Here is a 12,724-nt window from a genome sequence, read left to right as displayed (position 1 = left end):
GAAACAGGGACTACAAACAGTAAATCAGACCATTGCAAAAGTGTTTGGGCCAATTTGACTTATTTTTTGTAGGAATTTTTTTTTCTTACCATCATAGATACTTCAAAATCAAAATTATGATTGTGATTTGCATATTTAATAAAGGTTAATAAAGAGAACTGCATATTTTGCTCTTTTTTTTAAAGTTGAATGTACATTATGCAAATGAGTGAGCATGCAAGAAACTCGAGTTTTTTTGATTGACACTTAGACTTTTATCCATTGCTACAAGAAAATACTTTTAACTCATTTAACCCATCTCATTAAAACACACAATATACTTAGTAAATTAATTAGCATCATCATCAGGTGAGAAACAATTTTAAAATGTAAAGGAGACAAGTCTTAGTTACTTTTAAGGCTGTTTGAAAATGATGCCTGGCCTTGTGAACTGGTGCATGCCACACCCTGCCCATGGCACATTTTGGGTACTGATGTGGAGAGCTATATACACAGTCCCTCTACCAAGTGCATCAACTCCATATTATAAATCAATAATTGCTAAAGAGATGAGGTATAAAAATGGTCATGGGGAATGAGATTAAACAGAAATTTTGCCTTATTTTTTTGTTTGACTATTTATTTGTTATCTTTGGTCACAAACTTCACACTTCTTTAATAAAAAATCCCTTTCTTTTTACCTAAAGACTCCAATCCATTTACATATTCAGCCTGACCATACAAGGTGAAATGTCACCTAAATAATTAAAATACATTAACTAAATGCATAATCACTCAGTGCACCAGGGCAGGTGGCAACTGGAGAGGCACCTGCTGAAACAGCCCATAAAGAGGAGATACAACAGCAAAGCAAGACTAAGGGGAACAAACTCAAATCCACAGCACTAAAGCAACTGGAATCTGCCACCAGGGTGAAGTCCAAGTAAAAAGAACTGCTGCAGCACTGACAGTTCAGAGCTGATTAAACAGCAAAATGAAGCAATCAATTCATGTGCCACTTCACACGAAGATTTCAATAGAGAAGTTTATACAGACAAACAGATACATACACACACAGAGCTATTTATGCTTCATCTGTAAAATACTACAGCCAGCTAAAACGTTGTTGCTTCTTTTAGAGGAGGCAAAAGACAAAGATTTAACACAGCAGTTCCCAAAGTGATAATTTTTAATGTAATGTGCAATGACAATGATATTTATGTAAGTTTAGTGGAGTTTGTAGATAAATAAAGCCACTTCCTTCACCTGGGCAGACTACAAGAGGAAAAGAAAACCCTTTTGTTTCCAGTTCTGAGTTGTTTAAACAATCTGTCAGTTTAGCCACCAATACTCAGCTCTCTCCCAGGCCTAACCCAGTCACCTTTAAGCTGTACACGTTCACCTCCTTTAGTCTCCTGCATAGTGCACTGTGTTCTGCCGTTACACTGTAATAAACCCGAAATATCATGTAAGAATGAATTACATTATACTGGTTAGGCTGAAAATACATTTTCTGATAATGTATCTGAACATCTGCCAGCCAGCAGTTCTTTCTATCTGTGCACCTCAACTGAACACAGGAGGTTTTAGAATTTTCAAAGACTAGTTAAAGATTTTATTAATGTGATAAAAAGACTGTGCACAGGTATTGCCTATAAATCACTTCTGTATCAAAATTTCCCTGTTTAGGAGCATAGCATAGGCAGCATATGAAACTTCAGGGAATGATGTCCCAAGGCTTTTAACTACTTTCTCTGTATTCTAAATTCTCTTCAGTATTAAATTGGTTATTCAGCCAATTCTTTACATTTTATTCCTCCAAACAAGAGGAATAAATTGTAATGCTGCTGTACAATACCATTCATTTGAAGCGTTTTATTTTTCACACAGATATTATTCAATACTTTGTTAGATCACCTATAGTTCCTGTGCAGGTAGAAAAACATGGACAAAAAAATGACTGAAAACAGGTATATTACTGTGGCTTTTGCACCTATGGCTGAAGTTCAAACTGAACCCTGTTTGCTAAGGTCACTTCTTACAAGTTCGGGATTTGCAAACAATGTGAAAAAAGTAAATAGAAGGTACTGACCACAATCATTTTTAAAAAGCTGGTCCAAGAGAGCTGACATCAGGGTCAGGCCAAAGGCTATTGAAATCAATGAGAACCATGGTGTTCTTTTTAAAAACAGGCAGTCAGAAGCTCTGTTGGCAATCTGGGTGCTTGCTGTGTGCTGCTATAATGGCCCAGGGCCTCTGCTGCTCCCAAAGATGTTCACATGGGGCTCTTCCACAGGGGCTCACAGGTTCTGTCAGCTCCAGAACCAGCACTGCCGTGTGAGCTTGTACCACAGCCTGAACTTTTATAATCAATCAGAATATCATTTCTTTTCCCTAGAGAATCACGAGGGATTGGTGAGATATTAAGGGTAGATAAAAAGACTTGGTAATAGTAACAAGGAAACAATAAAATTTGTACTCATAATGAATCAAGACTAGTTATATATGTGATCAGCACATTCTTATTGGCACCTAAAGAGTTCCCATTTCTAAAAAATCAAGCTCGAGATTCTAGGAGTTCCATTACCTTATTAAAGGACCATAATTCATAGACATTTCTTGGCATATTTATTAATGACACAGAAGATTGGAAATAGCACTGCTATTGCTGCTTACTGCATTGGAAGATAAGAAAATGCAGACTAAGTTCCCCCTTTTGCAAGGGATATAAGACTCCTAGGAACTGCAGGAATATTAAAACCAGCTCAGTGCTAGATGGTATAATCTGTTTTTCTAGGTGCTATATGACCATATAGAATGGTGTCAAAATCATAGGTTTGACTAATGGACTGCACAGACAAAATTTACTGACTTTAATGAGTCTGTGTTTTCAACTAACATCTCTGTTCTTCCAAATTTAAGCCACAGGGATTTAATAATTCTTAAAAACCAAAAAGTCTAATAAAGGAGGGAGGAAATGTGATGGTAATGATTACACTGCCATTACTGGTAATAAACTGGTTTCTTTTGCTTCAACTTCCCCAAGAAAAGATACAAATGATGCACATAATACATGAGCTGCAACAACACTAAAATCTCATATAATTTACACAGAATACAAAAAATAATTTGAAGCATTTAGAAGGCTAGAAATATTTGTGTTTGTGCTTAATTTCCACACCTTAACAGCCTCATCCATCACGGCTATATATGAAATGAAAAACTTCAAATTGTTAGGAGTTATGGAATCAAAACAAGTCCTTAATCTGTCCTTGTGTCACTGTAGCTTTAAGGGGGTGGGTTTTGCTGTATTTTTTCTGGCTTTTGCTTTTTGGATTTCAGCATAAAAGCAGAAGAGCAACTGAAGTACAACTTTTTGTATAGCTCAGCTGGTTTATAAACTCTGTGTTTTCACTGTTTTTGTGTTTTGGGTTTTTTTTTTCTTTTTTTTTTCTTCCCATTTTCAATTAATTTCTATTGCTTTAGCCCTTCTGTCACTTTTGATGCAAGAAATTGGTTTCTGTGCTCATTTGCTCTACAACAAGGTCAAATATTGTCCCAGGAAAGCCTGAGGAGCAAGCAGCCAACAATCTGGTCATTAAAGCTCAGCACAATTGAAAAGCCCCAGTCAGGATTGCTGGCTGTGATCAGTTGTGCTCAGTGCACAGTCCAAGGGGGACAAGCAGGATGGAGGCAGATGGGAGCTCCCTCAATCCCACATTCCAAGGCACATAGCTGATCATTTCCCACAGAACCAGCAACATGAAACTTTGCTTTCCCTTTTCTTAGCACAGCAAGGTGATGGGAAGAAAACCATGAGGGGTCTGCCCCTTTGTCTGGTTCAAACACTTCATTTGGGATGTGTCTGGAACAATGCCCGTGGCTTATTTCTCGCAACACTCAAACATCTGAGAGAAATGATGGATTTGTCTTTACAACCAAGCTGTGGGTCTGCTGGTAGATAAAACCAGCACTGAGAGATAAAACAATGGGAAGGATTCCACTGACTGATGAATGAAAAAAGATATTTGCTTTCACAAATAAGCTCTAGGTTTGCTGATAAATGAAATTAGACATTGAAAGATTAAAGAAACAATAGGGGAACCCCCTAAATTGCATAATAATTAAAAATGAAAAGGGAGGGTTATACATTATAGGGGAATCTTTGGTATCAGGTGTTCTGGGAAGTCTGTACCTCTCAAGTACCTCAGGCTATGAGGAAAGAGAGAAGGGAAATGCAGCCGGGAAATTGGGATAAAAGAGGAGGCTGTGTCCTCCAAAAATGGAGAAACCCCAGGGGAATGCCCCATGGCCTCTCCCTTTATTTAAATAAAGTAAAAGGACTCCTCTGTCTCCTTTTTGGACATAAACCTCTGGTGTTTGGGATCAATTTTCCTGACAACATCCTATCCAGAGAAAACTTAGGGTAACTAAGTGATTATAACAAGGCAAATTATTAGTGATCATTGTTCAGTTGGTAGCAGCCCAATCAATCCATACCCATAATTTCAGTGGCAGGTGCTATATTGCTGCTGCTGCTTCTTCACTCTTTTTGGTGAGAACACTCAGCCAACAGCTCTGCCAAAGAGAGCCCTGGCAGCCACAGGAAAACCTCACAGAATCTCTCCTGGTTTTAGGATGTCAGCTGGACTCCAGCTTCAGTCTGATCAGCGTTACTGTGGGTTGATGATGGATTTGACTTTACTTAAATCAGGTCTGTGAAAAAAAAGTTTAACACAAGGACAGTGGGATCAGAATTTACCCACGCTGCAAGAAAAGAGTTTTAACTAAATTTCCTTAAATGTTAATACAGCTCTCCAATTTTCTTCTGGACAATGCCCAGGTGGGTGTGCAAATCTTCCCCTTGATTTTAGATACTCTGCTTATACAGCTCACAAAAAGCAACAAATCTGTTTCAGCATGTAATCATTCACACTTAAACAAAGCAAGCTGGATATCAAATATTGAATACTGGTAACAAGTGGCTCTCAATTCATCTGTTCCTTGAGAACTTAGATTGGTTGAATAAAATTGAATGTATTAAGTATCTCAGGACACTCTGGAGCAGAAAAAAAGAAACTAATGTCATCAGTAAAATTACCTCCAGGCAAATGTTTGCTTAGCTTTAGTCAACATCTTCTTTCCAGTGTCCATAAAATCTTTGCTTCACAAAGAGAACACAAAGACAACACACAATCTTATAATGCATTTTTAAAACCTGGCAGAGGGTATTTCCATCTTCACAGCAGGACACATAATTATATTCTCCTTAGAACAGACTAATCTGAAACCAACTATTGCTAACTATTATCTAGTTATTGAAGCACAGGAAAAAAAAAAAAAAAAAAAACAACTCTTTTCAAGATATTACACTCAAATTTGCTCTGGGTAAAGATGTGCTTCCCAGTAGTGGAGGCAGCCAATCCCATTCCTCAGGCAACATCAGCCCCATGCTGCTGCTGGCAGAACCATCAATCAGCTCACATCAGCTGATGCAGGCACCTGATGGGCTGGGAGAGGGATGGCACTCAGATAAATAAACAAAACTTGCCACACTTGCATAATAAATCAATACAAAGTTGTCTCTAAGACTTCTTTAAGCAATTGCAACTATTGTAAGGTAAGATTTTGTTTTAAAAATGGGAGTAGGGGTTAACATTTGGTAATCATCATTAATATGATAAAAAGTTCCTATTACCAATGACTTAAGGACTTCTTCCCTGTAATATTCAGTTTATGAGTATATAAATTGCTTTGTTATTTAGTGCAGGCTCCTTAAATCCTGAAGTCTTTATGCACTGGATGATAACAAATGGATCAGTTTTACCACTTCTAATAGTTCAGTAAATCATGGAACAGCCCACCTTTCAGTAAAGCCATCATACATACAGAACTTATCACAGCAAACCTATCAGCTGCTATTTCTGACTATATATCTGACACAACTAATTCATGCTCTGTCTTCTCCTCTCACTTGATTTTTAACAAGGTGAGAGCAGCCTCATAACTGAGGCTGGGTTATATCAGTGTTTGATTTGGTGAGGGACAGGCACATCCACAGTGTGTGCTGAGCACTCTTCTCCTGCTCCCAGAGCACCACTGCTGCTGGCAGCACCTCTGTACAGCAGCCCTGCCATAAAAAAGGTGAAAAATCTGCTCCTCTGCCATCTGAACTCCTGGGAACAGCACCAGAACCAATTGGCCAGCACCTCCAGTTTTTCTCACAGTATCAGAAAGGCCTCGGCAGCAGTGTCCTAGTGGAGGTATTGTCCACGGCCAAGTGACAAACAGGCAGGACAAGTGACAAACGAGGACACACAGGGGCAGGGTTTTAGGGAGGCACTGGAGGGGCAAGGTGTGTTCTTGGAATGGAAAACTACAAAACTAATCCTGGCTGTTCGGAGAGAAAAGAGGGAAAAGGAGTTACATAAGAGGATTGAGATAGCTACAAAATCAGACAAAAAGCTGATGCTACAGGTGCTAATCACTCCCAGTGTGTTAGCAGTGCACAAGGACAGCCCTGAGTTAACTGCATTAACAAAACAGCTGAGTTTGGCATTTTTGAGACAATTGGTGTCTCATGATTACTGTCTCATTAAAGTTGGGGTTTTTTACACCATATCACAACTGCAGAGTGTAAAACCTACACAACTACTGGGGTACTTCTTGCACAAGTACTGGCTGTGTTTAACAATCAGGGAACTCACACGTTACATACAGAATTCCCCAGTCAGGTACACAAAGTGATGGTCTGGCAGTGGCATCAGCCTGGAAACAACAACTGTCTTCAGAATCTTCTACTCCTCATTCTCAAGGAAATCAGAGACTGTTTGAGGAGCTCTAATGGCACCATCACATAGAGAAAAGGAAGCCATGAGGCTGCTCTTTAATAAATCAATGCCTCTTTGGCTGCCTTCCAGACCACAAAAACACTTTGGGCATCTATGGCTGCCTTTCATTTTGTGACTTGTAGGACCCTCTCCATCATCTTGATGTCTGCAGATTTTCTCCATTGCCTTTTTTTTTTTTTTTTTTTGGCTTCTACCATGAGACTCACAGTACATGTGCATTTAACAGGTCTCAGACTATGTTTTCCCAGAAACACTTGACATTTTCTGAAATCTGACATTTGTGTATTAAAGACAAATAAGTAGTGAGACAATAATTAAGGCTGTGACAGTACTTTCCTAAATCATGCAACGTGCTGTATGCACAAGCATGGCCAAATGGTTCTGATTTTCAGAAGTGGCTTCAAATTCTTTTGACATCACTTCAAAAACTATGGGAAATTTCTGTCCATCAGTCCAAACTCTGAGAGGGAACCCAGGGCATGCCAGGAGACAAAATGAGATGAAAAGTGCTTTCTGGGAGTTGGGCAGAGGGAATGTCTTCCTGGCATCTTGGAGCACCACACATCTGAGAATGGATGTGAATGCAGCTGGCCATGGTCTGTTCTTGTTCACTCTGGAAGTACCAAGACTCAATTCTAGGATTTCTTTAACCAGGATATGGTTGGTTTTGAAGAACAGGTGTTTCTAGAACAAAGCTAAATGCAGCACAACTGTAAAAGAGTTCTTGTAGTTGAGTAGCTGCCCTTCCACACTGCAGGTAAAGCACACAGCACTGCTGCAAGGAACACTCTGGGACAGAGGAACAGTGTGATAGCACTTGATAACCAGGCCACTATATCACTTCCAATGTCCCCACAGTAGGAATATTTTTTCCTGATCTTAAAAAAAAAAAAATTGGGAGTATCCAGCTTCTTGCAAAAGGTCAGATTCAGAATAGTTTTCCCTGCAGGTTTCAAGCATTACAAATCATGTCCGTGTTCTGCTTCTAGACCCGCTTGCACAGTCAGTGCCAGGCCAGCAAACCAGGCAATCACCAAACCAACCTGTGAGTACTTCACATTCCCCCACTGCCTTCCAGTACTACCAGAAATTCCTTCAGCAAACCAAAGCTGGATTGCCTGAATATTCATTCTCACAATTAAAAAAGTCACTTCTCATACAGTTCTTCTGCCTGAAATCAAAATACATCCTCTCCCCTTCCATGAGCTGCCCATCTTTTCTGTTATTAAATTGATTGTACATTAGAGATGCTGTGTTTACCTCAGACACTCTCCATTAGGAGGGATCCAGACTGTACACTAAATATTTAATTGGTGTTCTGAGATGCTCTGAATCTATGTATTTTCTATTTTCCTATGGGGTTCATGGTTCACATCAGTTGGATACTCCATTCCCAGCAAGAAAATGCAAAGTTAACTATTTCCAACAGCAAATGCACAGGTACTGATATTGAAAAAAACCAAATTACACCCTGTTCTGAAAGCAGCGACATTCTGGAAACACAACCTCTGTCTCAAACAAAAATGTAGATTCTTCTGCTAATACAGGCTGATAATACTTTGTGCATGTGTGAAAGCTGAGATTTTTTTCTTTCCCCCGTCAGGAGGGAAATTCTCCAGTAGCATCACAAGGAGTGGTTGCTCCTCCCTTTACTCTTCCACTTTCCATCGGAGACAAATCACCAACACATCATCCTGAAGCAGCCCGAGGTTAGTGCTCTGCTCTGAAGCACTTCCCATGACAAAAGGTTGGTGACACTTGGACTTAGCCCGAAAGAGCACCAGCAAGGGGCAGACCAAACACCTGCTGCTCTTGTTTTCAGAAAAGCACACACCTGAGGAACAGGAGCAGCTCCTGTGGGCACAGAGCTGGTAACAGTCTGGATATCCCTTCTCTCTGGGCTCCCCCCACAGAGGAAATTGCAAAATGCTGATCAAAGACATCACAGCACTCACTGCTTTTCACTGAGCAAGACCTTGCTAAACCACAGCATCTTTGCAAACTGAGCTTTGCAAGTAAACAATATTAAAGCATTTCAAAAGATACTTTGATTTTTTTTCCTCTTTTTTCTAACATGAAATTTCAAGTGCCAATATTACAAACAAGCAAATCCATTCAGAATTGGGTACCCTGCTTCTATTTAGTTACTGTCTCCTAAGAACACGTTACATTCAGAGCAAAGGGCTAACAAGCTGGGTTTGTTTTCCATCCTGACCTGCACTTCAAACGAGGGAATTCTCCATGAGCACGGCTCGTTAATGCAATTCTTTACAGGGAGGGAGACTCTGGGCTGCAGGATCAGGTTGCTCAAAGCCCTCTCAGAGGTAATATTTGGTGTTCTCCTCTGAGCCCTGAACGTGGATGCTCTCTGCACACTGAGTCTCCACGTTCACTCACTGAATTAAAACTGAATTAAACCATTTTGTGGCTGTGGAAATGCAAACACTGAGGTCAGGGAGCACCAACTCCTAATTAAACATACACTCAAGTTCTCTTTGCCTGACATACACCTTTTAAGACTATTCCCATATTCCCAATTCCAATCCAACTCCAAGAATTTGACATTCCTTCCTCCACCTGGCCAAGGGAAGGCACTCCCAGTGCCTCCAGCAGGAGCCTAAGAGGGAAGAGGCTGAGTGCTCCCTATAATGCATTTCAAGTGCATCAATACCATGCTTTAGTGCCAGCAGCACAGCAAAATAAACAGCCCAAGCATTTGGGTGGGGTTTAGTTCAGAAAAACACACAGGAACATCAGTCTGCTTTTGTTATTTACTCTAATAACATCAAAAATCTCTGTTCCAACTGAATTTCCTCTATATTATATTGCCACACGGATGGTAGTACGATTACAAATGCACACTTACTGACCTTTTTTCTCTTTTTAATAACTTCAGTGTTTGCCAGCACTGTCAAAATAAAGCTTGGATGATACTGAATAAGACATGGAAATATATTTTCATTAATAAATTTGAAAAAAAAATTTCTTTTTCTTTCAACCTTTTTTAAAATAAAAGCCAATGTTTTTCACATCATTATATATTTGGTATCATGTAAGCCACAGAGTTCTCTAAAAAATATAAAGGTCTGAGATTTAAATGTAAACCTAATGTCACTATGCATTATTTTGGAGTCTCTAATATATTTTCAAATAAATTAGTGGAAAAAAAAAATTTAGCTCAGAATTATAATTTTAACAAACTGAATGGAGTATGGGAGACTAATTGTTTGCAGCTATTAGATCTGGTTTTAAACCAGAAAGAACTGCATGGCCATGCTAGCATACCATGATTGCTCTGTTCCAATGTCAACATGTGGAAAAAAACCCAAAATTTGCATACAAATGAGTCAAGAAAAGTTTTGCTATATTTTTAACACTGATGAATATTCAAATTATTTTACTGTCTCTCAGTGTAAAATAGATTATCTGGATACAAGATCATCATAACTGAAAGAAACCCCCACAGTCCCACAGTGGATTCCACATTTCCAGCTGAGCACCACTGGTAAGGAACCCAGCACCCAAGACCTACACATTTCAAGGGCTTAGAAAAAATTAGGTTGTTATGTGAATTTATGTTTTTTTCCTTAGATTTACAGCTGCTTGTTTGTTTGTTTTTTTTTTTTAATCTGTGTTTAAAGGTGGAAGAGAATAGTAAATAATTACAGTAACAGACCTTTAATGTATTTTGGACTATTATCATCCAGGTAAACTTTAAAAAAATGATAGCTACAATTAGATTTTAAATATCTGCCTTAGTGGAAGCGGGAATGTAAATGAAGTATGAGATATCCTGGAGTTGGGAGCCTAATAATTGAGGCAAAACTCCAGAAAATAAACTACCTTTTCAAAGATCATGCTGCCAGGTTTTTCCTTGGGCACTGTGGCAATATCACGTGAAAATTCCTGAGAGATGTCATTCCAAAAAATGGGAAATGCCTGTTAGAGTGTCAAGAAAAAAAGAACAAGGGGTGAGTTAAATTATCAAAAGGCTGGATTTGTTTTTTCCAGTGCCTAAAGGTTTTAGATGCAAATGTATGAGCACAAAAGTATGTGCCTGGAATTCTCAGTAAGCAGAATGTTTACAATACCTTTATGGGAAGTAGCAAACAGATGATTGGTTATCTGCATCACATAAAGGCCCTCAGCATCATTTGATCATGAAAAATTGTGGGAATAAAACAGGAGATTAATGCAATCTACCTTAAAATTCCCAGGCCGTGTATTAAGTAAAAAAAGGTACAGCAGATATCAAAGATGTATCTGAACCATAAAGTATCTGGGGCAAAGGCAGTATCTTACTCCTTGCTTGTAAAGTGCCTGTAATTTATGGTGCTATATAAATGATTTTTAACAATGATGAAAACAGTTGTAGAAAGCAGTAGTTCAGAGGAAAAAAAAAAAAGCAAAAAAGGAGAAATGAGCTGATAGCATATGAAGCAATCTACTGCACATAGGGAAAACCAACCAAAAGGTAATAAAACTATTCATTATATGCTCTTTGGAGGGCAGCTGCTCTCAAGTACCAAAGTGACCTTGAGATGAACACCACTTCTTTTACTTTCAGTGCTGTACTCAAAGAGGTCTTAAGACTCCAAAGGCAAAGGTAACTACTGCATGAAAAAGAAATGCTGGAAATGGAACTTGTGGGCACTGAGTGCCACTGCATTTTTGCCCATTACCTATGAATAACAGCCTAGGTGGCATTTGATTACATACTTGGGATACATCTGTAGCCACTCCTTCACTCGAAGGGCTCAAATTTCTGGTATTAGTGGAGCACAGAAAATGCCTGTGATCTGATGCACTCTGGTTTTACACCTCCCTATCCCTGTCTAAGCCACACTGTCTTTAAAGAAAACAGAGGTGATCAAAGCTTCAAAATACACAACAGCACACAGACGTGGAGGAGAAAACATTCCTGAAACAAGGTCAGCTTCTCCCAGGAGTGAGAAACAACAAAGATGCTAAAAACCAGCAGAGCATTTTTGCCTTTCTCAACTTTCTGGTTCATAAAATGGATCCTCCAGATGCCATGCTACAAATATGAAAATACCAGCTCGGGATGTCTTCCATTTCTCAATCACTTTGTCCTCCAGTACCTGCTGATATTGGTGATTGTCTCTGGCAAGGGGCAGGACCTTGCACCTGGTTCAGCCTCATGAGGTTCACCTGGCTCCACCTCTCCAGCCTGCCCAGGCCCACACAGGGAAAAGTGTGAAACTCTGGATTATACACTTTTTTCCTAAACAATTTTTGTGCTGCAAGCCTTTGTGAAAATAAGATAAATTAGTTGACTAAAGGTGTTTTTAAAATTCTGTACTTCACTTGTCTTCCAACACCAAGTATAGATCCTTTCTGAACCCAAAACTTCAAGATGGCACAAAACTACTGTCAGCTTGATAAAACACGAATTTTGTTTGTTTAGTGCAGCTTCTTTTTATTTCTCTATCTTGCTTCCTGGGACTACACGGAATATTTTTGAAAGAAGAAAGAAAGAAGAAAGCCATTCCTGTTGAACACAAAGGCTTGGCTTTCAGGACAAGTTGGGATTTTGCTGCAGAATAGAACAGAGCACACTTACAGTTCACTTTTACTTACTATTAAAAATGTTGAGACTAAGAACAAATACAGACTACTAAGAACAAATACAGACTTCTAAAATCCTGGCCTACTCAAATCCAAGGTTTCACTCTTTCTTCAACAGTGTTGTGTATGTGCATGTCAACCATAAGTCAGCAGGACTGGATCCTTAACTGTATTTATATATATGCATAGTATAAATACATACTGCTATGTATATATTTGTATATTAATATTGATTCATGCATTTCTGGGGGTTTTTAAGGTGAATTTATTTTTCCTTATAATTTTAGCACTTTGAAAAAAATTGG

The 12,724-nt window shown here is 39.0% G+C and overlaps 1 protein-coding gene across 31 annotated transcripts in view; it reads right to left on the bottom strand.

The window, feature by feature from the left end:
• Positions 1 to 12,724, bottom strand: part of RBFOX1 (RNA binding fox-1 homolog 1) — a 1,156,138-nt gene that overhangs the window by 344,061 nt on the left and 799,353 nt on the right. The window lies entirely within an intron of this gene.

This window comes from Anomalospiza imberbis, chromosome 16 (assembly GCF_031753505.1).
Source record: "Anomalospiza imberbis isolate Cuckoo-Finch-1a 21T00152 chromosome 16, ASM3175350v1, whole genome shotgun sequence".
Classification (NCBI taxonomy): Eukaryota; Metazoa; Chordata; class Aves; order Passeriformes; family Viduidae; genus Anomalospiza; species Anomalospiza imberbis.
Note: the sequence above shows the minus strand (reverse complement) of the source record. Positions and strands in the feature narration are given on the sequence as shown.